Below are 27,552 nucleotides of genomic sequence, written 5' to 3' on the forward strand. Positions count from 1 at the left end.
AAGATTTGCTAATCCAAACATCTGAGAAGTGAAAGGAGGAAGTTAGCACAGAGCATTATATAAACAATATTAAGTAATTTTTTACCGAGTTTTCAAAAACTACCTTTCTTACTCTGTATATTACCATACAGCCAGCCCTACACAGAGAATGTCGCAGTGAGGACAGATTTTCACAGAACCTGGCAGAGAAGAGCGGTCCTCACTCTTTAGCATGCATAAAAATCATCTGGAAAGCTGATAAAACACCAATTCTTGGACCCCACCTCCAGAGAGTCTCATTCAGTAGACCTGAGGGGAGACCTCACAATTTGTATTTCACATAAGCTCTAAGAACGTGCTGATGCTGCTGGTTCATAGACCGCACTTTTGAGCTGTACAGGTTTAGACGAGGGATGCGTGAGGCAGCAGAATTAAAAACTCAATTTGCTATTAGCTGCTTGAAAGCTGTTTCTGGATTCCCTGATCTTTCCCCCTCTTGACTCATTTCCCCTGAAGTCCATAGATTTCTAGCAAGAAAGCTTAGTTTATTCAAAGAAAAGGCAAGCATGACTTCATAAGTCCTTTGCTCCTATTTGAATATTGACTTTATGGCCATAGATCCCTATGTGGAAAAGGCAGATTTTGTATCTGTCAAAGTAGGAGAAATTCTGAAGACGTTATTAAAAAGTTCTAGAATCTCCAAATTTGTGCCAATCTCCTGATCTGGAATATTTATATTTTAGAATACTGACAAAATAAAATATTAAATTAATAAGTACAGTGGTTTCTGAAGAATTGCAGTGAGTGAAAGAAATTGGAGGTAGGAAATGGGCATGTGTTCTGATTCTCTCAAAGAGAGAGAGAGAGAGAGAGAGAGAGAGAGAGAAAGCTGCTTCCACCATCAACACCACCATAGTAATGCCCTTTGGGGTTATTCATGAGTATTGGCATGCGAATATTAGTAACATTGTTTTTGAATGCCATAAGAAAAATTGGGATCCATTGAACCCATCATAACTTCTCTAAAAACAAGATATTCTACTTCTTTATTTGAGTGAGTTTGCAAATGGAATTACAAAAGACACGGAGAACTTGGTGGTTGCCAGAGGCAGGGAGTAGCGGGTGGGAGAAATGGGTGAACTGTTTTGTGTTTTGCTATGTTTTGTTTGTTTGTTTTACTTAGTTTAAATAAATTGTTTAAATTTTTTTAAAAGGTGAAAGTAAATGTAAGCAGAGAGTTAACATCCACTTTTATATCTCCTTATGGACAAAATGAAGAAGCTTATCAGATTCAAGGACAGAGAGAACTGAATGGCCAAAGTAACTGATGATAAGACTTCTGTCCCTCTAGAGTAGGTGGACATTAGAATGCCACACCTTTGTCCATGGTTTCATTTTCCTCTCTTAATCAACTGTATATAATATGCTCATCAAATTTATGCAGAATAAATTAGGGAGAAAGTGTGACTATTCTGGTTAATAAAATAATTAGTGCTGAAAATTTGGAGTGAAAATCTGATTCTAATAAAGTGAGTTTGAACATCAATTGCACATGTAAAAGATGATGGAAATGTGGCATTGTAGATGTTATGAAGTATATGAAATTGTAGGAAAAAAAAGTCTATATGAGTCAATGGTGAGGCAAAAAAAAAGCCAAAGCAAAGCTTGGTTATATTAGTTAAAATTACAATATTTAAAACGTGACAATCGTTTGTTCTGCTTTACTTCCACTGTCCACATTAGAAATATAATATTGAGTTGAGTTTTAGGAATCATATTTTATAATGGATGTAGATAAATTAAAGCAAGCTCAGAGGATCGTTATTAGGAGAGGTGTAGAACTAAAAACTCTGTCATATGAGAAAATGTGTTTACTGTACCTTTTCCTTTGCTTCATTTCTAGCCAATCTAGTCACATATGTCTGCAGTTAGGTTTTCAAGCGGTACAAGACAAGGATTATTCCAGCCAAATACACATTCGTTGTTTTTCTTCAAATCTCTGCTTTCTAATCCTAGAAACCTGGGCTGGATGATATTACAATGTATCAAGCATGCCCTTTACTATGATCCCTACAAGTCAGACTGGAGCCACACTGAACAACCAGTTTTGCCTTCCTTACCCATTGTTCTCCCAATGCCCCCCCCCATTCTCTAAAATTAAAGATAGCTTATTTTGATTGTGGCAGTGGTTTCACTGGTGTATACATCTGTCAAAATTCATCAAATTGTACATTTGAAATATGGGTAATCCACAATAAAGGTGTTACAAAAATAAAGTTGTAACCATCCAAAAAAAAAAAAAATCAAAGATTGCTCATAGGAGAAAGTTTTCCCAGCTTCCCACTCCAAAAGTGAAAGGAAAAAATAGAGAAGTGGAGGAAGGGCCCACTCCCAGACAAAGCGGCATGTTAGATGATTTGAGATATTTGAAATGATATAACTTGAAAAAAGAAAACATTCTGATAAGTTCCTTCAGTGAAACTTGTACCCAAGTTTGGAAATAGTAGTGAAAGAGACTTTGGCTCAATATGAAAAGGAACTTGAGAAAAAGGGCCATTGGCTGTGTGTCCTTTCAGTGCCTGGCACAGTTCATGGCACAAAGCAGTTTCGAAATGTGCTTGTGGATGTGTTTAATGAGCAAAGAAATAAATGACTTAGGAGAGAAAATCGGCTGTTTGTATAAGTCACAGGGATAGTCAAGTAAATGATCATGTGTGGTAGAACAGCTCACACGTTAGGTGGGTCTAAATAATTCCTAAAATTCTTTCAACCTGAAAATCTGGGATTCTTCTTTAAGTCACTCTCCCTTCTTCTACCCATAACTTGTCTTTACCCTTTTGTTTATTGTTGTTGTTGTTGCTGACCACACCTTCCCTTGGACATAGTCTGTAGCCAATTGTGTGTATTCCTAGAACTTTTGGTCTGAAACCTATACCTGTGTTCTGTGCTCTGGTGATGGGAGACACATAACGCAAGATTTCTGACTTACACCGTTCATGATATATTTTCATAGTATTTTAAGCCCAGATGTCATTAGATAGAACAAATAGTGGGGCACGTATTTTGCTACCCTACTCTCCCTGTGAGAAAACTGCCTTGTCCGCTACTGCTTTCATCCCCCTAAGAAAGCCTAATGTAACAAGCAAACATTTTCTTATCCAACAAACCTGGATGTGAGTTTCAGCTCTGCCACTTAATAGCTACATGACCTCAGGCAACTCACTGCTTTTCTGAAACTTAGTTTCTTCATCCATGAAATTGGATAATAGTATTTACCCTATATAAGATTTTTATGGAGATAAAATATCGGGCCTTAAGTGTCTGCTACAATTCTTGGCATATAGTAGACCTAGAAATGATGAAGGCAATGCTGATGATGTCGATAAGGATGACTGAGTACATATTTGTTTCTTTCCCTTCTCTGAAGATCAAATTCCAAGTGGTAGTATAGATGTGAAAAGAACAATTTCAAGGCATTGACTATTTTTAGTGTTTCTCATAAGGTTTTATAAAGTAGTTTAAATAAGCAGAACATTATGTCCTTTGCTTATAAAATGCCAAGACATTCAGGCTGTTGTCTTTGTAGGAAAGTCAGCATTTACTTCAACGATACTGAAATGTTACACTGAGTAAGCCCACAGTAGAAGGACAACCCAAAGTCATGCTAAGGAAAACATAGCTTGGCCTAAGTCCATCCAGTTGTAAATAAAAATTCAATTATTCTTGATGGACAGGAGTTAGGTTCCTTTATCATCACAGAGAAGAAGAAGTGGGAGCTATAAAAGAAGTTTATGTAGAATATTTGCGTAAGTCTTTGAAATACATTAATGCATTAGCTTCTTTGACATTAAGTCTACTTTTGCCTTTACTAGTTTTTTTTAATAAACATATTGTTCAGGAAACTAGAATTGGAAAATCTTTTCTACTTTTGTCACTAGTTTGGTTGCTTTGTTTGGAGTGTGATGCCAGTTTTAAGTGAGGGAAATAAAGAGATCATTACATAGCAATGCTGATTTTTCTGCTGATCTAAAAATAATGAGGGCCACCACACAATAAATCTGAGTATGAAGACCAGCATTCCCCTGAGGATGGCCAGGATGAATGGGCTGGCTGGTCTGTACTCTCTAAGGCTTGTAAATTTAGGCATTCTGGGTACCAATGATTTGGATCTTTATGTCTGTCATCATTCAATATTACACAAAGTAAAAAAGCCAGACAATTAGCTATTTTAACTCTGAGATAAATGCTGTCTAAAGTAGTTGTATGGTTGGCACCAAAAAAAAAAAAAAAAAAAAAAACCTATTTGAAGTAGGTACCTTCTGACATTCAATGCTGAAAATGTAGTCAAGAGCTCAATAAGCCTCCAATAGGAGCTGTAAAACTGTGATTATTTAAAAGTGCAAATCTGGTATATCTTTCAAGTATTAAAAACAGACATTCCTCTTGGCAGCTGTCAGAAGAAATGTGTCTTAGCAAATTTCCTGACTGAACTAAAGTATTCGGCATTTACTTAAAGATTTTGAAGCTATGGCCCAAATTGTAATTAGCATATTTGTTACTGGCACTACATTCTTTCTTTCCAGGAAACAGATGTAAGAGCAAAGCTGAAACTGATAGAATTTTCATTCTTCATCAGTATAGAGAAAACCATTCAATGATATTCTTTCATTCCTACTCTTGTCATTCACGGTAAAAAATTTTACCAATATTTCCTATTCATGCACAAAAATAAGCAATGGCTAATGCTCTAAAACTCATGCCTCTATATTGTTAAGATGGCAGGCAGCCATTGCTATGCAATTTAATCTTTATCTTGAGGGTTCTAATATCATAATGCTTTTGGCTGCAGTGAACCAAACTGAAAATTTGAACTGTTGATGGCAGAGAACATTCAGATAAATCTTGAAAGTGACAGACAGCCAGAGGGAAGAGTGAGGAGATTTGGCATCAGTCAGAATCTAAGGACAATATAATATTTTATTCCAGATTCTTTTAAAAAGTATAAAGCTCTCAACTCGGGAGTTGTTTTGAGTCTCTCCCAAGACAGACTGAGGAAATGAAGAAAAATCCATTACTTACCCAGTTCTGAAAGGCTGCCTTCCTTTAATTGGCCGATGAGGGGCTGAGTTCTTAGTCCACCTGGCCCTGTTGGGTATATTTTCTGCTCAATCAACTATTTCAGCTAAATAGCTCAGCTGGCTAATTATTTTGTTTTGGTTTTTTTTGGACTTGAACAGCTGTTAGAGCAAATTTACTAAATCAACTGGTTGTACCATTGGCTCTGACTCACTATTTATGCTTATTAGAGGCCCTCAATAGAGTTAAAAACCACATGCAATTCATAGACTAGATTACATGGATATCTCCACATACATACGAAGACCTATCCCTGCCCCTTACTGTTGCTTCATCTTTGAGTTGGGGTAGAAAATTTTATAGTTTTTTTTTTTTTTTACCTTGTTCTTTTCTTATTGGCAGAAGGTATTTACAGTATTCTTATATTGTAAATAATATGTCATCATCATCATCACTATGCAGCTTAAACTGTGGAAAGTTGCAAAATGAAACAGGGGAATAAAAAATCTTTATTTTTATTTCTTACTATATTATGTAAAAAATATCAATCAACTTTCTCTCTTCCTAACTGAACAACACACTTTTGCACTTGAACACGTGGTATGTGTTGTTGTTAAACAAAGGGGTGTCTGGTAACTTTCAGTGAAGAGTCTGTCAGTGTTTACTACCGCTGAAATTATAGTTTGACCAAATTCTTCAGTGAACTTGATGTAGAAACTCTCTCCTTCTCACTTCTTTTTTTCCTCTTCTCCTCTCTCCTTTCTCCTTTTTGTTTTTAAACAAAATCCAAACATAAAAACGCCATTTTCCAAATTATACCCTGGGGTACTCATTCACAGCTTATTTTTAAATCTAAGGCAGATACCCATAAGAGTTGATCAAAGAGATAGAGGATCTTTACTGTTATGATAAACTTAAATGTTCAAGATAATAAAGTTTGAGAGCGGGGTGACGATGGGAAAAGGAATAGGTTATTTGATGCATGGAGCTCGTAAATGTCTGAGACGATTCCATGGGGGGAATATAGGAAAAAATATGGCAATTCAGGGCATTAATAAAAAATAAAAGTCTAAATTAGATGGAAAGGGGGCCAGTTTACATGTTGGATAGTGGGAATTAATGTTGGATGTGGAAATGAGCCACCTGATTGGAACTGTTGGAGCCAGTGTTAGACTCACTTGTTTGTGTCACAAATGACTAAGCTTCAAGGGTAAGGAAGAGTATGGTGCAGCAGCCAGCTTTGTGAATACCCCAGTTTGTGTGTTAGTGAATGCTAGCATCTGGAGAAGGGAGAGGATTTCCCAGCCCTATCATCAGTCAAAGGTTGAGTCTAGATGCTTGTAAGGAAGGCAACATAAAATTTAAGGTTCGTGTGGGGAACTTTTCAGAATAAAAAGGGAGTGCAATTAATATTCATGCTGAGACAACATAAATAAACTGAACTAATCCCAGGTATATTGGATGTATGTCACCCTACTTATTGGCTGAATGCTATGAAGCAGACCTCTCTGGAAAGACTGCACTAGAGGTCATGTTAATCGCTGCTGGAGGCTCTGTGTGGTGATGTCTAATCAAGTTTAGTCACCCTGGTCACCCCTGGGACATCAGATTCTTAATTCTAGGGGACTTCTAAGCCTCCAGAACTTTGAGAAATAATATTTCCATTGCCCCCTATTGTCCTCTATTGTCTATTGCTCTATCTATAGTATTTTGTTACAGTAGTCCAAGCTGACTAAGTTACATACACAAAACAAGATGTAGAATACATAACAAACTTTCAGATTCATCCATGTTTTGCTGTGCATCAGTATTTGCTCCTTTTTATTGCTGAGTAGTATTCTATTGTCTGTATCTCACACACAAACACACAAACGCTGTTTGCATTACTTGGTAAGTAAGTGCTATGTGTGACTTATGACTTGGATGCCTTCAAGGATCACATTTTTTCCCATTGTTCCACTCCTACTTAGGAGTTTAAGAAGGAGTCAACTTAGACTGTGGTATTGGTGAAACAGTTTTGTTTTCCATACTTCAGGTTGCCCATAGTAGAGAAATAATAGTCTTTTAGGAGAAAATAAATACCGCATATTTAACTTAGTCCTTAAAATCTATCTGACTTTATCCATAGATTAACCACCTTTGTCTATACCTTGATGTTCTGGGGATGTTCACGCTTTCATTTCTGTACACTAGATATAATTTCCAGTACCTGGTCAAACTATTCTCTCTGTTAATAAGGCTGACAGCCTTAAAAAAACAGCTCAAAATTTATCTAAAAGTTTTCATAAGGAGTATAGTGCCCTGATGATAATGGTAAAAGTCATATTAAGACAATATTTTTCAGCTATAAGAATATGAGGGCATTATCCTGATCTATAGCGATATATACAAGATCCTGCATATGATCCGTGCTGGTGAGGGGAAGTTAGGGCTCAGAATGTATTGTTTCTATGTTTTAATAAACAGATAGTTTTTTTAAAAAAAACTCTCTATACACCTTGTAATTATATTATACCACTGTCTTACCAATGCAAGGTGAAAAAGAAACTACACCGTTCCTCTTTTGATGGGGCTACATCCTAATAAACCCATCGTAAATTGACAATATTGTAAATCAGAAATGCATTTAATACAGCCAATCTACTGAACATCGTAGCTTAGCCTCGCTTACCTTTAACGTACTCAGAACACTTCATTAGCCCATGGTTGGGCAATATCATCCAAAGCAAAGCCTAGTTTATAAGAAAGTGTTGAAAATCTCATGTAATTTATTGAGTACTCTAAAACACAGTTAAATCTTGATGTCTTAGTTGCAATGTGGGCAAGAAACACTATTAGGAAGATCAAAACATCTACTCATTTCCTGTACTTTTTTTGTGGTATTATGTCAATACATAGATAACATTCAGATGTTACAAGAGAACTTGAGTTGGAACTAAGGCCCCAAAGGCTTCAGTGATTGCCTTGATCCCTAAGCCAGGCACTGGCAGAGCTGAAACACATTCTTTTCATTCTCATTATAGGGTTTTGTTTTCTGGTCCATGCCTCACTACCTCTGTTCTGGCAAACTGTACCAGGTCATTTACTCATTCAATACAAATGTTCTCAGCAATGATCTAAGTGCATAATGGTATCATCGCACTGGGGTGGGCGTCTCCAGACAAATGATAAGGCATCTTGCTCTTTAGATATCACAGTTAAGTGACAACAGAAGGCAGCATATTACAGATGTTGACACTATCAAAATAATTGTGACAACACATTGAAAGAGAGAAGGGATAGGGTACTTTACTGGAGGGAGTTAAATGTGCAGGAGTAGGTCTTTACCTGGAACCTAAATGATTGGAAGAAATTAGTCCTTCAAAATAAGAGCACACATGACAGTGGTTAGAGAAACTTAAGATCACAAGAGAATGATAAATCCTAATGTTTAAATAGATGACTCATGTGACCATTTAAAAATAGAGAATGTCAACAGTCTTTTCAAATAGCCCTTGGCAGTTGATAACATGTGGTTGTAAGAGTAGAGTGCCTGCTTTCTCCCATTATCTTAACTCCCCAGATCACCATGTTGGTTGTCCAGTCGCTTATCCTGCTACCTGCTTCCCTGCCCTTAGTTAGTAGATTTTCCTTTTGTTTTGTGTCTAGTTTTTATGGTGATACACTTCTGGTATCTCCTGCTGGGAGATACTAGGCACCATCTATTAATCTGTTTAAATCTACTCCAAATATTGCTCTTTGTTAAGTTTGTCACAGACCCCCAGCCTCAGAAAAATGGGGGAAAAAAAAGATACTACCCTGTCTGTTACTTAAGGTGATTGGGAATTATTATGAAATTGTTTAGATGATGTAAATAATTTTTTTTTACACAACAACATTATTGCAAAACAATACTAGACTGTCAGTTTTCCCCACATGGTTGAAGATCTGAGTAATGTCATAAAAAACAGAAGTATATAGTTTCTTCTTCAAATGTCAAAGTAGTACTTCAAAGAAGTGTCATAGGAAAAAGAATTGTTATGGATACCCTGTTACTGAAGTTTTCCCAAAGATGCAAGTGACAGAGATGATCCTTGGGTAACATTTTAACCTTGGACTAATTTATACTTTATCAATATGACTTTCGTATATTGTCCTTGATTTTGTGACATGACAAAGTCTCTACGGAGTTTGGTTAAGGGGTTGTTATGATGATGATAAGCCTGGTTGATTAAAAAAAAAGAACTATTGGAAATAATTTAAAAATGTATATTATTCTTTTTTCTACATGATATGAGATAATTACCTTGATTGCTTTTTTTCTTTAAGCTGTCACTATAACTATTGAACACAGGAACACTCTGCAATAGCTGTGATCTATAGAAATATATTATGTTGCCCTTGCAACTGGAGGAAAAATTTCTGTAAAATTTGTATGTCTCTAGCAGCCAGTAAAGCCAATAGAAATAGCTGAAAGTGTGGAAAGACAGCCTCATCTCCTTTTTTCTTCCAGATCTTACATAAATGCATCTAAGTGAGGGAACCTAAATCTTATTCAGAATTTTAGGTGCAAAGAACTCTAGAAAAAGATGCTGAATTGTAAGAAAGCACATTACAGAATGGTCAGTTGGAATCTGAACACACCGATATGAGGTATCTGTCATGTTGAAAATGTAAGAAAACGAAGCCAGCTAACCCAGCGTCCTTAGAAGAAAATGATGTTAAGTTTAGATCCAGTCTTTTGAATGAATAGGGGAAAGCATGTTTCGGGCAGGAGAATCCATATTTAATAGATTCATAAGTGAAATAGGATGTCACATTCAAGACACTTAAAGCAGTTTGGGAAGCGAGGAGGGTAGAAACAACCAGGAAAGGGACTGAAGATGAGGTGAGGGAGATAAGCAGAAGCCAGATGGCCGAAGGCCTGGTAATCATCAGCTCGTTAAGAAGTGCTAACTCTGATTCTGTAAATTGTGGAGATTTACCACAAAGTCTGGTAGTTCTCAGTTTCATCCCCTCCTCATTCTAACAAGAATAGGAATTTCCTCTCTTTCACTTTTAATTTCTTGTTTTGGAAGGGTTTTGGACAGATACTCATTACACCAGGCCTAGTGGCAGAGAACCCAGCAACAGAAAACTGTTATTCCCTCCAAGCCACCAAGAAAAATGCAAAAACCAGACATATTCCTACCAAACTGAAGCATCGGTCCTGATGTCATCAGGCAGCAACGGATGATGAACTGTACTCATTTAAGTTTATAAGCATAAATAATATACAATGTTTTCAAAATGTTTGGTCAATGGACATAAGGATGGAATGCTTTTAATATCCTCTAAAGTAGTAGTAAAATATTTGATTTCTTGCAATATTTCAACTGGCTGAAAAGTCATTAATTATTAAGAACACCAGAAAAAAGACCTTATTAATGTAACAGCTTCTAAGAACACTCTTAAACAAGAGTTAAATTGGAAAATCGCTTCAAGCATCACCTCGTTACCTTCCTTGCTCTCAAGCAGAATGGTGTTTACTGTAACTGAAGACAAGAATATCAATAATTACATTTGGTTCCCCCCCCACCCATGCCAGGCAGATCTTTCCTATATCTACCCTAAATTCATTCTACATGACTCAAACAAATATCTGATTATCAGTGAATGTGTAACAGCGTTTCATGACCTGTTACTGTTACTATCACCTTAGCTTTTTTTTTCCCCCCAGAAAATATCTTCCTTTCATAGCTTTCTTCTAAACTCACGTTGTTTTCTTTCTCCAACATTTCTTCATAGTTGATTTTAAGAGTTACTTCTTGCGTGGACTGGTAAGAATACAGATCGCTTTCTGTGGCCCTGCTCTCAAAAAATAGAAAATAGAATACATGTTAACTGGCCGTTTTAAAGATAGTCCTGGGTAGTGTGCTTACTTCTAAGAATAGTGACAACTTGAAGTGAGTTTTTCTGGAATTTTATATCAATTAATGGAAGGAACATATAAGAAAATATACCAAGAGGCTATGTAATTTATTCATCAGCCTCACTTCAACTACAGCCTTATCCAAAAAGTAAATTTAGGACTCCTTTCTTCCAACTAAGTCTTTTTTCCCAGACTGTGCTGTAACACAGGGAAAAACTGCTGATTTTGACCCTTCTGTCTTCAATTCTGCAGTAAATGTGAACTTTTAAACCTACAAATTCTGGTGGAACATTGGTATGTAACAGGAGCAACATATATCGGAGGGCATTTACACTTCTGGCATGTGAAGGCCCACAGAAGAGGGCTTATTTTATATTGGTCTTTTGTATTTTTACATTTGACTGACTGAGTCAATGGAAAGCAGCCCTAATTGTTGGTTTATAGGCGGACGATGTTTTCCATCACTGGCACGTACTGAACTAAACCTTCAGGGAGTGAAACAGGGCTGGGCTGCTGTTTTCTGTTACTCTGCGAATCAGAAAAAGATTGGTAGTTCTGATTAATCTTTTATTTTGTTTAGTTGCCTACACAACACCCTGCCAAATTACTTTATAATAAATAATAAAAGTCACTGAGAACTATGTGTTTATTCTTACCACCAATCCAAATAAAAGGTTTTCTGTAAATGAGTTATTTCTAATAAAGCACAAAGCTAGAAGACAAATATTAAAAGCAAATTTGCCACATAGTTTGATGTTAGTAGAATGCACAAAACTTGAGAAGAAGTTCAACTAATGGTGATGCGGTTTTAAAGGTTCTAGAAAATCTAAGGCAGCAAAGCAATTCCAAATGTACCTCTTCATTTTGTAAAATGGCATTTAATGAATAAAGCTCACTATTAGGATAAATACAGTTCTGTTCAGATTCTCCACAATAGTGGACTTCAGAAATATAATTTGCCGGGTATGTTAGAATAACATTTTTTTTAATGGTCTAAAATAAAACAAGCATGAAACTGTAAATGAAAAAAGATTGCATTTTAATAGCAAACAGAGCATAATGTTGCCATACACACTTTCTCAATGGGAAAATGAGTTAATGAGATCATTCTTATGCAAGAACATGGTGAACATCAAAGTATGATTACTACTAAGCACACATACAGTTCTTCACAAAACACAGAATTGCTTATGTTCATTTTTGTTGTTACTGTTTCCTTAACACCACCAATCACTACTCTCATTTCTACAGAGGAGGAAATGAAGGTGTAAAATAACTAAACTGTTTACACGAGATAACAAATGAGTTTGTGGCCTTGCCAAGATGCAGCTCATCACCAGAGTGATCCTTATCCGGGACAACTGCGACCCTGAATCTCGGCGCTCCTAGCCGGAGTGATACAGTCGACTCACTGAAACAGGACGACCAAAGAATTATTAGCAAATGTGACATCTGGAAGTTGTTTCAATAGTGCAGGATGTTAAAGCAAGTGTGTGGGGGTAATTAATTGATTTAGCACATTTAAGGGAAGTTTCTTCTCAATTACAATACTTACTGGGAAATAATGGGGCACTAAAGAAACAGCATTTTTTCCACGGCTAGGGTTACCATTATGCCGTTTCTCTCTCCCTTAGTGGACGATGTAGGCACTTAAGTTGAGGGTTTGAGCTATAAAATGTGTCTTAAAACGCTGGTCAATAGGATATTGGATAACTTTCTGGAAATTTTCAAAAGATCTGCTCCTAATACATTAAATTATATGGCTTCAGATGTGTTTAGTTATTTTGCTTAACTGTTACAGTGACTTCCCTCACGTAATAATTCAAACACCTCTTAAACTACTAAAAAACCATTAGGATATGCACTGATTCTATAAGCTGCAGGTTACAAGTGTATTTTACACAGTCAAGAATTTTTAGAACTCAAAGGCTTCCTCTATTATTTGTTAAATAGCTACTTTGCTGAGAAAAAAAATGGAACATGGGGTTCAGATCAGTGGCATTAATAGCAACAACTCAAACCCAAACCAAACCAAACCAAACAAAAATAATCACCTCTAGATCCTGTGGCAAAAAGAGTTAGTTAAAACTGCTACAGAGCTGATATGTTTAATTGAAGCTGAAAACAATTAGAAGATAAGTAAATGGACTAGTTTGGAAAATACTTCGCTCTGGGAGCTCTCGGTGGAATTAGAATAACTTCCTGACCGAAGTATTAAAGTCTTATTTGATAACAAGAACAGCTTCGGTTCTCAAGAAAGTATCTTATTTTGTGTGCAGTGTAAAAATTAAAGGGAAATAAGGAAAAAAGAATTGGACAAAATTCAAGGAGATGAACCAGTTGATTAAAGGAAAAGTTATAACCATCTAGTACCTGAAGGCATAGGACCACATAGACACATAAGCAAAGAACTTTAAGAAAAGGTGAGAAGGGGCAAGAACAAAGTCTGGGAGAGCACCCAAGAGAGAGCCTAACCCTGCCCAGAGCGGTGAAGAATGTGCCACAGAGGGGATGACATTTCTGCTGACAAAGGGCAATGTAGAAACAGGCTCAGAGTGAGACAAAGGAAGTGTCACCTGGAAAGGCCACCCTGGTCCCTCATAATATTTTATTATCTTTGTGCTGGTGAGTTTATCACATGTCAGAGTCTAGACTCAGTCCTGCAGATTCAATAATTCAGTCCCTTTTGTGTTCCAGACTTGGAAGAATGGGGCGTGTAAACTCAAACAGCAAACCTCACAAAACGTGATCTAAAGGACTAGAATGTCAATTTATACACTCACTCTGATAAATCTAATTCAATTAAAAACCATCTTTGTGTCATCTTGGGCAGAGAAATTCCTTCCACGTGAAAGACTAGCATTATCAGAAATTACTTAGTTTTCTTTGGATTAGAGCAAAGAAATCAGAATGCATATGAGCCTTATGTTTTGATAGCATGATGAAACTAATTTTCAGTGCTTTAAGAATTAGAAGTGTTTGGTACACCTGGAACAAAGTATGCTTAGGAAGGAATGGTGTTTATTGAGAGTGTAAAGATGGACCGAACTGTCTGATCGAGGGCCATTTTTATCTTGCTACTAAGATAGCTCATAACTTGTAGGCATTTTGGGGTGGGAAATGCAAGAATTTGAATGAAAAAGTGATTAATCACAAGGAGAGTGAATAGAGCAAGGTGGGAATTAACTGAGGGTATTCATGTGCATATGAACACTGGTTTTATTTATTTATTTCTTGACTCTGGTCAAAATATACATCTCCTGTGGGCTTAGAGAAAAAAGCTATGATTGTAAAACTATTAATAATAGAGACATGAGGCAGAAGGGACAGGTAGGAGTCAGGTCATGAGAGCCTTTTATGATGTGAGGTGTCATTAAAGAAATGGATGATCTTAGTAGATCTGTCTCTTAAAAGATATCTCTAGTGCCACCTTAAAAGAAAAGTATGTTAAAGAGGTGCAAGAAAGAAGGTAAGGAAACAATTTAAACAGCTTTTGCAATAATCCAAGTAATTAATGCTGATGATCTGATCTTGAGGCAGTGGTCATAGAAGAAAGGAAACAAATTTGAAAGATTCTAAGGAAGTGTAGTGACTAGGACCTGATGTCCAAGGTTGATGGGGAGGGGTAGAGAAGGAAATAAAGAATAGTTTGGAAAATTGGATACATAGTGATGCTTTTCATTGTCATAGAATGTGTAGAATAGAATATGTAGACTGTGTTGTAGACTGTGTAGGTTTGAAAAGATACCAAAAGCATTTTGGACATGTATTTAAGAATCCAGTTAGGCATTCATTTGGAAAGATTCCATAGAGAGCTAGAGTTTTGAATCTGATGCTCAGAAGAGAGATATATTTTGTAGGTAGAGACTGAGACCCAACGTTTAGATAATAGTTGAACCATGGAATTAGATGAGAGAGAGTGTGCGCTGTGAAAGAGTATGCAGACTGAGAAAATAAAAGCAACCAGTGTTCCTTTGAAACATAGCTCATACACAATAAAGAATTGCATGAAAGAATAGGAGTCTGCAAAAGAAAATGTGTAATAAAGACCAAAGAGGAAGAAGTAAAAGCAGAAGAGCATACGGTTATGGGGCTTTCAAGGAGGGAGTGATCTATAGGAGGGATTCACAGAAAGTGAAGAATTAGAATGACAAGTGGAAGCTACCTTCTTGTAGAAGATCATTAGTAAAGGAAATGGGAAAGACATGACACTGACTGGAGAAGAAGTGTTCACAGACCCCTCTCCAGTGAGCTCTGGTAGTACCTGTGCATAGCCACGTTTAGCACATTGCCCTGCAATGTCTGACTTAGCTGACCCCTGACCAGATGGAAAGCTCCTTGAAGGCAAGGACTTCATATAATCTGGTCATGACTTTTGAGTGCACTTGACATCTTGTACTTGTAAATGCTCAGTAAATATGTGATGAATGAATGAGGATGCAGAACTGAGGAAGCATTTTTTAAGAGCTGAAAAGAAATCATTAATAGAGAGAAAGAGACTACATGTAACTGACAAAGAAGCAACTGACAAAGCCGGAAGTGTGATTTGCTTATAGAATGGGATCCAGAACATAGTTGAAAGCTTTGATGTTTGACAAAAGACTGTTCTCCCTCCTCTGAAACAGAAGAAAATTAGGTGAGGATGGGTTCTTATGTGAATTAAACGTGTAGGTGTAGGACTAAGAAGCCAAGGAAATTCATTCTGGTTAGCCTTCCTTACTTACTGAGGCAAGATGTATTTATCGAGTGGCTAATAAATGCCAGGGATACATTTCCTAATATCGATTCATCGTATATCTGTGTTCATAAGAGAGATCTGTCTTTAGTTTAATTATTTTTGTATAATGTTTGTCAGATTTTGATGTCAGAATTATCCCAGATTCATAAAATAGATTCAATCGCTTTCCATATTTTTTTCCTACCTTCTGAAACAAATTATATAGAATTGAGTTTACTAGTTTCTTTAAAGTTTCGAATAATTCACTGGTAGAACAATCCCTGGAGAATTTTGAATAATTTTTTGAAGTGTTTTTCATTATGCCTATGGGTATTATTCAATTCAGATTCTTCTAATTTTTATTTTTGTTTAATATCTTTCATGAAAATCATCCATTCACTAAGTTTCACATATTTACTGCATATATAGGATCTTACAGTGTAATCTGATACATTTTACTCTATTTGATTTTTGTACCCTTTCTCTTTCTAATTCAATTTACTTGTTTTCTTCTTTTTCTTAATCAGATTTTCTAGAAACCAATATCTACTCAATTTTATTGCCAATAATCTAAGGGTTCATTAATTCTATTTTTTCCTGATTTTAATCCACTGTACTTTGCTTTCAAAATATGATTTTATTTTTTTCTTTTATTCTTAGTTATTTTATTTTATTGTTTTGCTAATTCTTGTTTAATAATATGTATGTTTAAAGTTGTGAAATTTCCTCTGAATGTAGGCTCTTGCCATCAATTCCCCTAGGACTACTTTCTATTATTTTGTTTTTGCCAAGTAAGTCTTTGATCATCCTTTTATTTTAACTTTTATTCTATGTCATTGTAGCTATTGTAAGTAGCCAAGAGTTGTATTTTTCTACCCTGAACGGAAAAGCTCTAAGTATGAGGATTAAACTAGTTCATTTGGAGCATCACAGATGATGTTTGGCCCTTTTCTCTGTCATTACTTTTCATGCTTGAACATTTATTTTTCCTTTGCTATGTAAGCTATGTCCCACCTGTTTTCAGGGTTTTTTTTCCATGTATTTGAAAGTTCATTACAACATTTAAAAGTTCGTGAACATTGATTTTTTTCATTTTAATTGTTTTAATTACCAAAAAGTGAGCCTATAAGCTCTCTTCTTATAAAATTAAAAAGCAAAATAATTGGAAAATAAATAAAGGCAAGAAGGAAATGCTGGTAGTTATTCAAAATTTTTTGAAGAGTGTGGGGAAAGAAAGGAGACTATTTTTTCATACAATTTTTTCCGTTTAACTTGTCAGAGACCAGCTGGTTGTATCAGCACAATACTCTAAAACAAAACAAAACAAAAAACAACAAAACAAACAAACAAGCAAAAACAGCTGAGGATGCAGCTACTTTGAAAAGCAACATGCCCAATAACCGGGTGAAATAAAGGATTTACTTTCCAGTGGAGCAAGTGAGGGTCCATGCAGATCAGAGACCCCAGAGAGGCCTTTCATGAGGACATGGACATTCTCCCCTGAGCATACATGTTATCCAGGAAAAAATAGGGAAAAAGAAGTCTTGAAAAGGGGGATATAGTATCTGGTAGAAAAATGCTTGAAGATTTAACCTAAAGGAACTGTGTTAATCAGACAAAATTAAAATTAACTTGCCTAAGCACTCTCTTTTTTTTTTTTTTTTCCAACTGTCTGCTTCAACCCATTTCCTCTTGCCTTGCTCTTCTATGCCTGGGACTTTTGGGTAGCAACGCAGTAGGAAGAGAGATCAGACCAAGACATGCTTAAGGATATCTATTAAGACTATATTCAATATCATGTAGTAACCTATAGTGAAAAAGAATATAAAAAGAAATATAGTATGTATATGTATGACTGAAATATTATACTACAAACCAGAAATTGAGACAACATTGTAAACTGAGTATACTTCAATTAAAAAAAAAAAGGCTAAGCAGAAATTGCTGTTTGTGAGCAGTCATGATACAGGCTCCCAAGGCCTAACAATTGGGTCCCTTTCTCTTTATAACAAGGATCAGATAAAATCTTGGCACTGTGACCTTGGATTTGGCAATGATTTGACACCAAGAACACAAGTGATAAAAGACTGATGCATTTCTTCAATATTAAAAATGCTTCAAAAGGTATTGTGAAGAAGGTGGAAAACCCACAGGCTGGTGGGAACAATTTGCAAATCAGAACTGATTAAGGGACTTGTATCTAGAATATGTAAAGAGCTACTACAACTCAATAATAAGAGACAAATAACCCAATTAACAAAAATCAGAGGATTTGAATAGACATTTCTTCAAAAAAGATTTACAAATAGCCAATAAGCAAATGAAAAGTTGTTCAATTTCATCAATCATACAAATCAAATGCACAATGTAAAGCAAACGCCCCATTAACTACCATTTTATAACCAGCAGAGTGGCTATAATTAAAAAAAAACAGAAAATAATAACAAATTTTGGTGAAGATGTAGAGAAATTGAAAACCCTAATACAACTGGAAATATAAAATGATGCGGGCACTTTGAAAAACAGTTTGGCAGTGATTGAAAACATTAAAGTTACCATATGGCCTAGCAATTCCACTTGATATCTACCCAAAACAAATGAAAACACATGTTCACATAAAAATTTGTACACAAATGTTCGTATCTACACTATTCATAAAGGCAAAAAATTGAAATGTCCATCAACTGATAAATAGATAAACACAATATGGTAAATCCATACAATAGAACATTATTCAGCAATACAAAGGAATGATGTTCTGATACACACCACAACAGGGATGAAAGATGCCAGTCACAAATGCCCACATATCGTATAGTCCATGTATATAAAATGCTCAGAGTAAGCAAATATATAAAGAAAGGAAGTGGATTAGTGGTTGTTTAAGACTCAGAAGAAGAGATGGAAATAGGGAGTGGCTGTTGATGAGTACAAGATAACTTTTGGGAAGGTGATAAAAATATTTTAAAATTAGATTATGGTGATGATTGCAAAACTCTATATAGATAAATCAAAATTATTGATTGCACTGTACACTTTAAAGAGTGAACATTATGTTCTATAAATTATATATCAATAAGGATATTATTTAAATTTTTATAGCATTACAGGAAAGAGCCACAGTACACTCTCCCTAGCAAGGACCTGGTACTACTTTCATATCCATGCAGCTATTATCCATGCAGATATTACTGCTTTGGCAAAAGCTGACCCTTTCTGCTGGGCAAATATCAGAATTACCATACAATAGCTCAAAAATCATCATTCATCAAGCATTTGATGAAAGATGACATTTTGTGAAAGAGAAGACTTTTTTTTGGTCAATGTACTATAAGCCAAAGTGTGAGTTGTAACAAAATCATTGCCTGAAGATTTAAAACATTTGGACAGATGTATGGGGGAGGAGGGAAAGGATGACCATGGACATCTTGTAAGAGAAGGGTGGCTGCCAGACCTTCTAGTTAGTGGTACAGGACTTGGGCTTCTGGCATTCCAGGGGCAATGGGTGGAAACTTGACCTTCCTCTCATGCATCTAGACAGATTACTCTGTTTCTGAGGTCTAGACTTGGGTTAGTTAATGGCTGGCTGTATTATAGCAATTAGAGATACAACTTTCAAAATTAAAAAGGTCAATAAATACTTTCAGATTACGTTTTAGATTCTTCATATATATTTTGTTAGGGTAGCGGATGTAAGAGAATCAGGAGTGGGTAATTTCTATGGCAAGCCATGAATCAGTATTTTAAACTTCTTCCACTTAACTTCTCCATGTTTTCTCATGGAGTTTATCCTGATTTCACAGGTTCTATCACGTGAAAAGAAAGATCAACGGTCATTCGTTTGCCAAAAATATCTGTCTTGCTTTCTCCTAAGTACTCCTTCTCTGATCAAGGTTCTTCCCTCCCCTGAAGGAGAACCGATTTTGTTACCTGTCCCTTGACTTTGGCCATTCTCACCTCAGGCTAACCCTTGACTTCCATGCTCACTCCCGTCTCTTGTAGTCAACAATCTGTTAATCTTCAGGCTCTTTGGATTCAGACAAGTAATATAAGATTTCAAAATCCACATCTTCCATAGCACCTGATTTGAACTTAACCATTGAAAAATGCTTAATTTCTCTTTTAAATGTCTCCTACCTCTCTCTACTAGAGTCATGCAATGAGAAGAATTCTGGAAAATAATGATTAAAGACATTTTGTGTTTAACTAGAATATAGTATTGCATTCAAGATAGAAAAGAAAACTAACCAATGACTTCACAATGCCAGGGAAACTTTAAATAAATCTGCTAGATCAGACTGTTTTGGCTTTTCTATAAATCCCTGTGGCTGTTTTAGGCTGTGGTTAAATACATACTGACATTTTTATAATAATAATACACAGTAAGAGAAACTGTTCTTGATTTGGGGGACATCTAGGGTCATATGAAATATTGGCATTGTAGGGCTAGGGCCCAGACCTACATCTGCCAGGCCACAGTCTGGTACTACAGGATCCCACCTGGCAAGATGCTGACTGCTTCTCTAGGGCCTTGTCCTTTCCTTTGGCAGCAGTGGAATCACCAAGCAGTAGCTCAAAAATAGAAAGAGCACAGATAAACGTGATTGACTCATCTTGGGATTATGAAGTCCCGTATAAAAGCCATATGGATGGAAGAAACATAGGGTGCAATTATCCATGGTGGATGATGAGGATCATCTTATAGCCTGATCTTAACTTCATGTAAATTAAATATGCTCATGAAGAATGTATACATATATTAATGAAAAGTAAAATAACATAAATCTAGTAACATTTTTTTTTTGTTTGGAGCCTAAAGATAGGAGAATATCTTGAAGGGTGAAACCCAAAAGTGATAGACACTTGATTACCTCATGTTAGATGTTTGCAGGAGAATTTTAGTAGCAGTCCTACCCTGATAAAGGTTATAATCAGTATGAACTCCAACTTCTATGTCTAGCCACATCCCTGCCAGAGCCAAGTTAGCTCAATGAAATTCTCAGAGTTGTTTTTTCCACTCGTAGAAACATATCTTAATTTTAAGTATTATTTCTAAACATTTTTGCAAATAAAATTAACTCCCTGTAAATACCTAGAAGGCTGATATTTAGAAGAGATCTGTCCTCTGTAAATCAGCTTATGATAATCAGGAACATGGGCCAGTTCATGAAGCAGAAGTTTAGAGAGCCCAGGCAGCAGGTCACAGGGGAGGAAAGAGATATGAACCCAAGCAGGAGAGGGAGGTTTCTGTTAGTCACTCTGGGCTAATGGGGCCAGCTTGTCTCTTCAAAAAGGCCTTACATCACATAGTAGTGCATATTGTGCTTCTTATTTGCACTAGTACCAGTATTAGTAGTACTGGTCATAGATTTTTTCCCACATATTTTTAGAATTTCAGACATTCTGAGTTTCACCCGTGAGTATATTTTGACAGTGTTGCCTCCTGAAAAGCTTTATTCTGTAAACCTTGTGCTAATAGATCATTTCCTCTTCTGCCAATGGTTTAGTATGAAATTCTAATAAATGTAGCAGGTCTTCATATGGTAAGACTTAGCACCTACCTTAGAACGTTAATGTGAAGACTAGAGATACATTTTTCCATAACAGAAGTCTCTCCCCGTGTAATGAAAGGGCAGAAAAACACACAGGAATTGGGAAGAAGTGATCCAGATCCAGAATTGTGATTCTCCACATTAATAAAAGTAAATAGAACAGAGGTTTTAATGTAGCTCAAATTTGAGGAAGAAATAGTTTCTCTTATTGTTTAGTAAGATCCAAAAGTTATGCTTTCAAGATGAAGTAAATTTTCTATGAAGAACTCATGAGTTCTATTGGCAGGAGATGAACGCTTTCTTTTTAAGACAAAGAGGAACAGACAGACAAACAAATATAGTAAGAAAAATGACAAAAGTGAAACTATGCAGCAAAACAAATGCAGAAGCTCACACCAGTGCCTTCCCTGGTCTCCTTCATTCTCAGAGCCCTGGTTTCTCTTTCGAAATACATGGCAGAAAAATAGGTGGGAGATAAAAATGCTGTGATCCAGCTCAGGAGGCTGTAAAGATTTATAAGACATCAGAGGAGAAGGGAAGCAGGCTGACTGTTGGGGAAGGACTTTAGCCCAGAAAGGAAGCGGGTTGCAGACTTAGAAGGAAGAGCAAGGATGAATTAACTGATGCACTAGTTAGGGTGGAGGCCAAGTGGGAGGTGAAGTGAGTAGATATGGAGAGGGCTCCATGGAAGACTTCCCATCAAGACACCACCTGCAAGGTCTGGGCTGTGAGGCCTGTGCTCAACAACATCCCAAGTTGGGTGGCGTTTGACTAGGGACACAGCATTATCCAGTCTCAGGCTCTCATCTCAATAGTTTAAATTTATGTTTGGTCATTGGTAACATGGCGTAAAGAGCTGACTGAACGATCTTCAAGGATATGTGTGTCTATCTTCTGTCAGAGCCACCCCTCAAGATGCCTTCAGCGTGAATGATGGAGGGGATAGGAGAGGCTGGTGAAGGCTGGCCAAACTCAAGAACAGCATGAGCCTAACTACCTTCCCCAGAAAGCCACAGACTTATATGGCATCAAATATATGAGTCCAAGAATATTATCTATTAAGCGCCTAGCCCAATGTCAGGAAAACTCTAGGTGTTAAATAATTGGCAACGATTACTATTATCCATTAGGGAAGAAGGCAGAGTATAACTTGGAGAGTTGACATAAAGAAATGGGCTAGCAACTGTAGTTTGAATTTCCATAGAGTAGTCCCCTTGTCCATGTTCACAGACACACACACACACCCAGACACATGAGACCATAGCCATCTGATTTAACAATATCACACATATGGACATGTTACAAGGTATTTTACTTATATTATCTCACCTTGGGATCAAGCTGGGACCTGGTGAGATTATCTAAATTTCCTACTAAAAAACTTGTTCAAAAGAGTCATGTAACTTTTCTAAGGAAATTTTTATGATTTAATATGTGTGACACAAAATAAATATAAAAGGATGCTTTTCCCCCCTTCAAATTTGTTATATACATGTGAATAATGAAGAAAATACTGATAGATGGGTACTTTGTAACACCTTTTTAGAGTAATTTTGAACGTCTACAGTGGAAATGTTCAAAAAAGAACATTGGTCACTGCAGAATAAGTTACGTGAATGAATTATGGAGAAAAGTTTTATTTTTTGTGTATGGTGTGCATTCTAGACTGAGGTCATTTTTTCTGAAGTATCTGAAATCACACATATGTCCCCAAACCCTGAGGACTGATTTTCTTCTAAAGACAACCATCTCTTCTACATGAATTCATAGTCCCTTCCAGTAAAATTACTTTGATCCTATATCAATCAAACTAAAACTTGGCCTTGTTATGCTATGAGAGTTGCTTTAAGTGCTTTGCAAAACTTGTCTGCACTGACTGTCAATAAATAATGTCTCTGCCCTACTTGATTCCGTAAAACTAGGGAGATAAGGTATGAAATAACAACACCCAACCACCTTTCTAAGTGCTTTACATATAACTTCTTTAATCCTCACAACACACCTATAAGAACAAGTACTATTATTAATCCTATTTTACAGATGAAAAACTGAGGGACAGAGAGGTTAAATAATCTGCTCAAATTTACCTAGTAGAAGGAGCTAGTTTAGAGATCCAGCCATTCTGGCTCCATCTGCTTCCAACACCAGGGTGATAAATGTAGAAATCTGGGTTCATTGTCACAGAGAAGAGGTTATTAAGGCTGAGATTGGACAGAGGGCATGGGACTGAAGAATAAACAGAAAATTCAAAAGTCAGTTCTTAGGAAAATATAACAAAACCTGGATACTGGCAACTTAAAAACATGAGCTAAGAACAGCGAGGAAGCCAGTGTTTCTTCTTGTTGGGCAATGGGAAGATTAACAGGATCACTGATTGACAAGGGGTGCAAATGTCTTATGAGGAAGGGAAAAAATGACCCTGGCTTGATCCTCCAGTATATTTTGAGAACATTCTATTCTTTCCATTAGAAGAAATTCAATTTATTAGGTGAACAGAAGAAGAGAGGGGAAACGAGAATGTTTCAAAGACTAAGGTTAAAGTCATCACAGCTTGACAGAATCTTAAAAATCAAAGAGTGTGCCAGAATAGCAGGTTTTCGAGACTCACTCTGAGAAACAATTTTATTTTAAACACATGTGCTTTCTTAATGATATTGCTAGCTTGGTGGCTGTGCTGCCCGCCTTCAGCAGGAAGTGCTGATTTGTTTAATTCTATTAAGCCCATAAGGAAGGTAAATCTGTCTCCCAAGCTTAAAAGGCCTTGGCTCCAAAGTAAGTTTGACATTGGCCAATAATCACCCTGACATTCCTGTGGCTTTGGCTGCTCTCGAAGCTGCTGAGTGGCACCGAGAGAAGAGTGAGAAAGCCTAGTTAGAGCAACAGGCCGTCCTTTCAGGGCTGAGCGGGGATAACATCCTCAAAACAGCACACAGATGCTGCGCTTTGTGCTCCACCATGTTGAGCGCCTTTGGGGTGAGGGTTAGGAAAGTTCTCAAAGCCAATAGCGGCAGAGGGGATGATGTGCTTCCTAAAGCAGGTCTAAGTCAAAGGAGTTAATTGTGAAAATGGCCTTTGAAGCAGCATGCTTTACAGGAGTGAACTCTATAAACTGGGCAAACCCAAAGAGTAGGCATTATATATTGGTCACCATTTTATCTCCAAAATACCATAGGTCGTGGCCCTTAGTAAATTGCCCCTAGACAGGTGGCGCCACTAGAAGCTTGCTTTTGTGAAGACTGGTAATCCCAGTTTGCAGAGGAGAGTCTCAGTTCACCTTTTGTTGATCCTAGGTTCCTGGTTAGTTGCATATATCCAAGTATTTAAATTTTTCCCCAAGGATTATTATTATTAATAGCTGTATAAAAATAAGTCAGAATAGGTCTGGTAGACCTCTGTTTTGTTTCCAGCTCCTAGCATTTTCTTACTGGCAGTAAGTATGAGACACATATGCACTGAAAGATGACCAGCCATAGCCTCTCTCTCCTTCCTTTTAATTTTTTTTTTTTTATCCTTTCCAGATACAAGGAGAATGTGCAGTGCAAGAGCTAATTCATTTTGTCCCTAGTGGTGGTGGGAGAAAAATCAGATGTTGCTCCCTGCCAGCCACTTGGTGTAATAGCTGGTTGTGTTACAGTATATGTGGCCTGTAGGAGTCACAAAGTTACCAGTATCCTAGACATATATCTCACTGATGCCTAGAAATAGACATTGAGCAGTCTAGTCTTAAAATGTATGGCAAGTAGTTTGAATGTTCTTCCTACAGTGATGTCATCTACCAGTTGTAGATCTATAGCTATTTATCATATTATTTGAATTTTGTAATTAATCCTTCTGTCATCAATGACCTCAAAAATGAAAGTGCATGTTTAATTTTAAAAATATGTACTAAGTTTTCCATTCATCACAAAGGCCATAGTGATATCACTGACTAGAGGACAAACAAAATCTGCTATGAAGCCAGCAGCATCAACCAATGATTGTTACTTTGGGGAGACCATGCCCAAAAGTAAAATATTACACATGCAACCACAAAAAGTGTGTCTACATATCACTCTTTGAAGCATGAGTTTTCATTTAGATCAACTGACTCCTGTTTAAGTTAATCTTGCTCATTTTCAATTCCAAGATTTTGTGTGTGCATGAAGCTGGAAGTGACAGCAGAAAATGCTGTGGCTACATTTGTAGCAGAACTTCTCAAGTTTGAAGGATGTCAATTTTGTATTGGCAGATGCTTCAAATTAGAAATAAGTTAATTCCAATAACAGCTCTTTTTTCTCCCATATGGTTGCTGGAATCAACATAAAGCTTTTGGAATGTGTTTTCTCAAAGGTGAAACATCTGATATTGTTGTGAATGTTGAAAGTACAACACTGAAGTTGTAGGATTTGTTTTTGTGGTGATAGTATGAGTAGAGAATTTTGTGAAGCACATCACCATGGTAACAATAATGCTCTCACTAAATTAAGAAACCTAAGGAAGAGAAATATATTTAGAATTACTTGCGGTATACACATAATTCATAATTTATCCAAGCAAGCCATAATATTCTACCAATTAGAATACAGGCTACCATTGTCAAAATCTACAAGTATTTTTACATGTACACAATTGGAATGACTAAACATTTGTAATAAAACTAACATTGAGTAAAATAATCTTCAGCATGGGAGTATATTCTTTCTCTCTTTGCAGACTGCTTCTCATCAGTAAGATTTCAGGAATGTTTGAGTCTTTGAATAACTACTTTATAAATCATCCTTAATGTCCTATAATGATATTGATGCTTTTGTAAATTATTTCTCTAAGTTTTGGTTATATTTTGTTCAAAGTTAGCTGGAATTTTTTAAGCGAAGTATTCAACAAATGGTGTAGCAAGAAAAGCAACTTCAGGTTGAAGCATTTACCAAACTGAAATTGCTGAAGACATATCTTGCAAACAGGAAGACACTTATCTCTACAAAAGCAATGGAGAGATGGATAAATCAAAGACTGAGATCACAGACAGTGTATAAAATTTAGTTTTGAAATTGCATAACAGCTTTGGAACATCTGACTTGTGGGAAGAATTAGTTGATAAATCTATTTGTAACTGAATACATTTATGTAATCTTGTATTAGAATAGAAGAAAATTGAGAAAGCCTGCAATTTTGCAGCATTAAAATTTGGTAAACTTTCAAGAAAATCGTAAACAGAGATAACTTATTTGACAAATGTCTTATAAAATTATTTGTTGAAAGAAGCCACTTTATTGAAAATATTTGGGCTGAAATATTTACCCATTTCAGTATAAAATAAATTGACATTGAGAATATATTTCATCTAGCAGAATTTATTTGGAGATTACCAGCTCCCTCAGTACATTTAGAAAGAATATTTTCTTACCTCTTTTACAAATAGTTAATTAAGCTGTCAATGATTCAAGTTTTTTTAATACAGATTTTTTTTACTGAAGTATAGTTAATTTACAATGTTGTATTAGTTTCTGGTTATAGTATATTGATTCAGTTATACATATATATTCTTTTTCAGATTCTTTGTCATTATAGGCTATTACAAGATATTGAATGTAGTTCCCTGTGCTATACAGTAGTTCCTTGTTGTTTATCTATTTTATATATATAGTTTGTATCCGCTAATCCCAAACCACTAATTTATCCCTCCCCTCCCCTTTTCCTTTTGGTAACCATAAGTTTGTTTTCTATGTCTCTAAATCTCTTTCTGTTTTGTAAATAAATTAATATTGCAGACAATTGAATGGAAAAAATCAAAATGGTAAGTCCATATCTTAAAAAACACATTCTTCTGGTTTTAGACATGGAGTTAGAGAGATTCAGCTAAGAAACTGATTAAAATATGTGAATATTTGCCAAGAGTATTTTTTCTAATAGTTTATATAATCAATATAATCTTTTCAGTTTCTTTAATATACACAAGTATATATTAGTTTTATCTTTAAAAAAAAAACTTCAATTTTGAAAGTAATTTTTGAGTAAAATTGTTTTGTAGGTCTATGAATATAATACAACAAAATTTTAGACAATAAATAATATTTTTGAATAATAAATACACTTTCCAAAATTATATAAACAATTGTTCTTAGTGCTTCCTTTCACTTTCAAGTGTCTCCCATAAATTTTATGACCATCCTTCTTTTGGGTATCCAAATCAGCTTCTGAAGGCTGAGTGAATCTGTAACTTTTCTTCTTAGAGATGTTGGTACTTAATGTAAACCTACCATTCATATTAAGCTCTATTTAAGGGAGTATTGTAACTACTGATGAATTTCTAAAGCTCCCGGGAAGAAGAGGTAATCATGTTAAGTTTTAACCGATGAGAA

This window comes from Camelus bactrianus, chromosome 8 (assembly GCF_048773025.1).
Source record: "Camelus bactrianus isolate YW-2024 breed Bactrian camel chromosome 8, ASM4877302v1, whole genome shotgun sequence".
NCBI lineage: Eukaryota > Metazoa > Chordata > Mammalia > Artiodactyla > Camelidae > Camelus > Camelus bactrianus.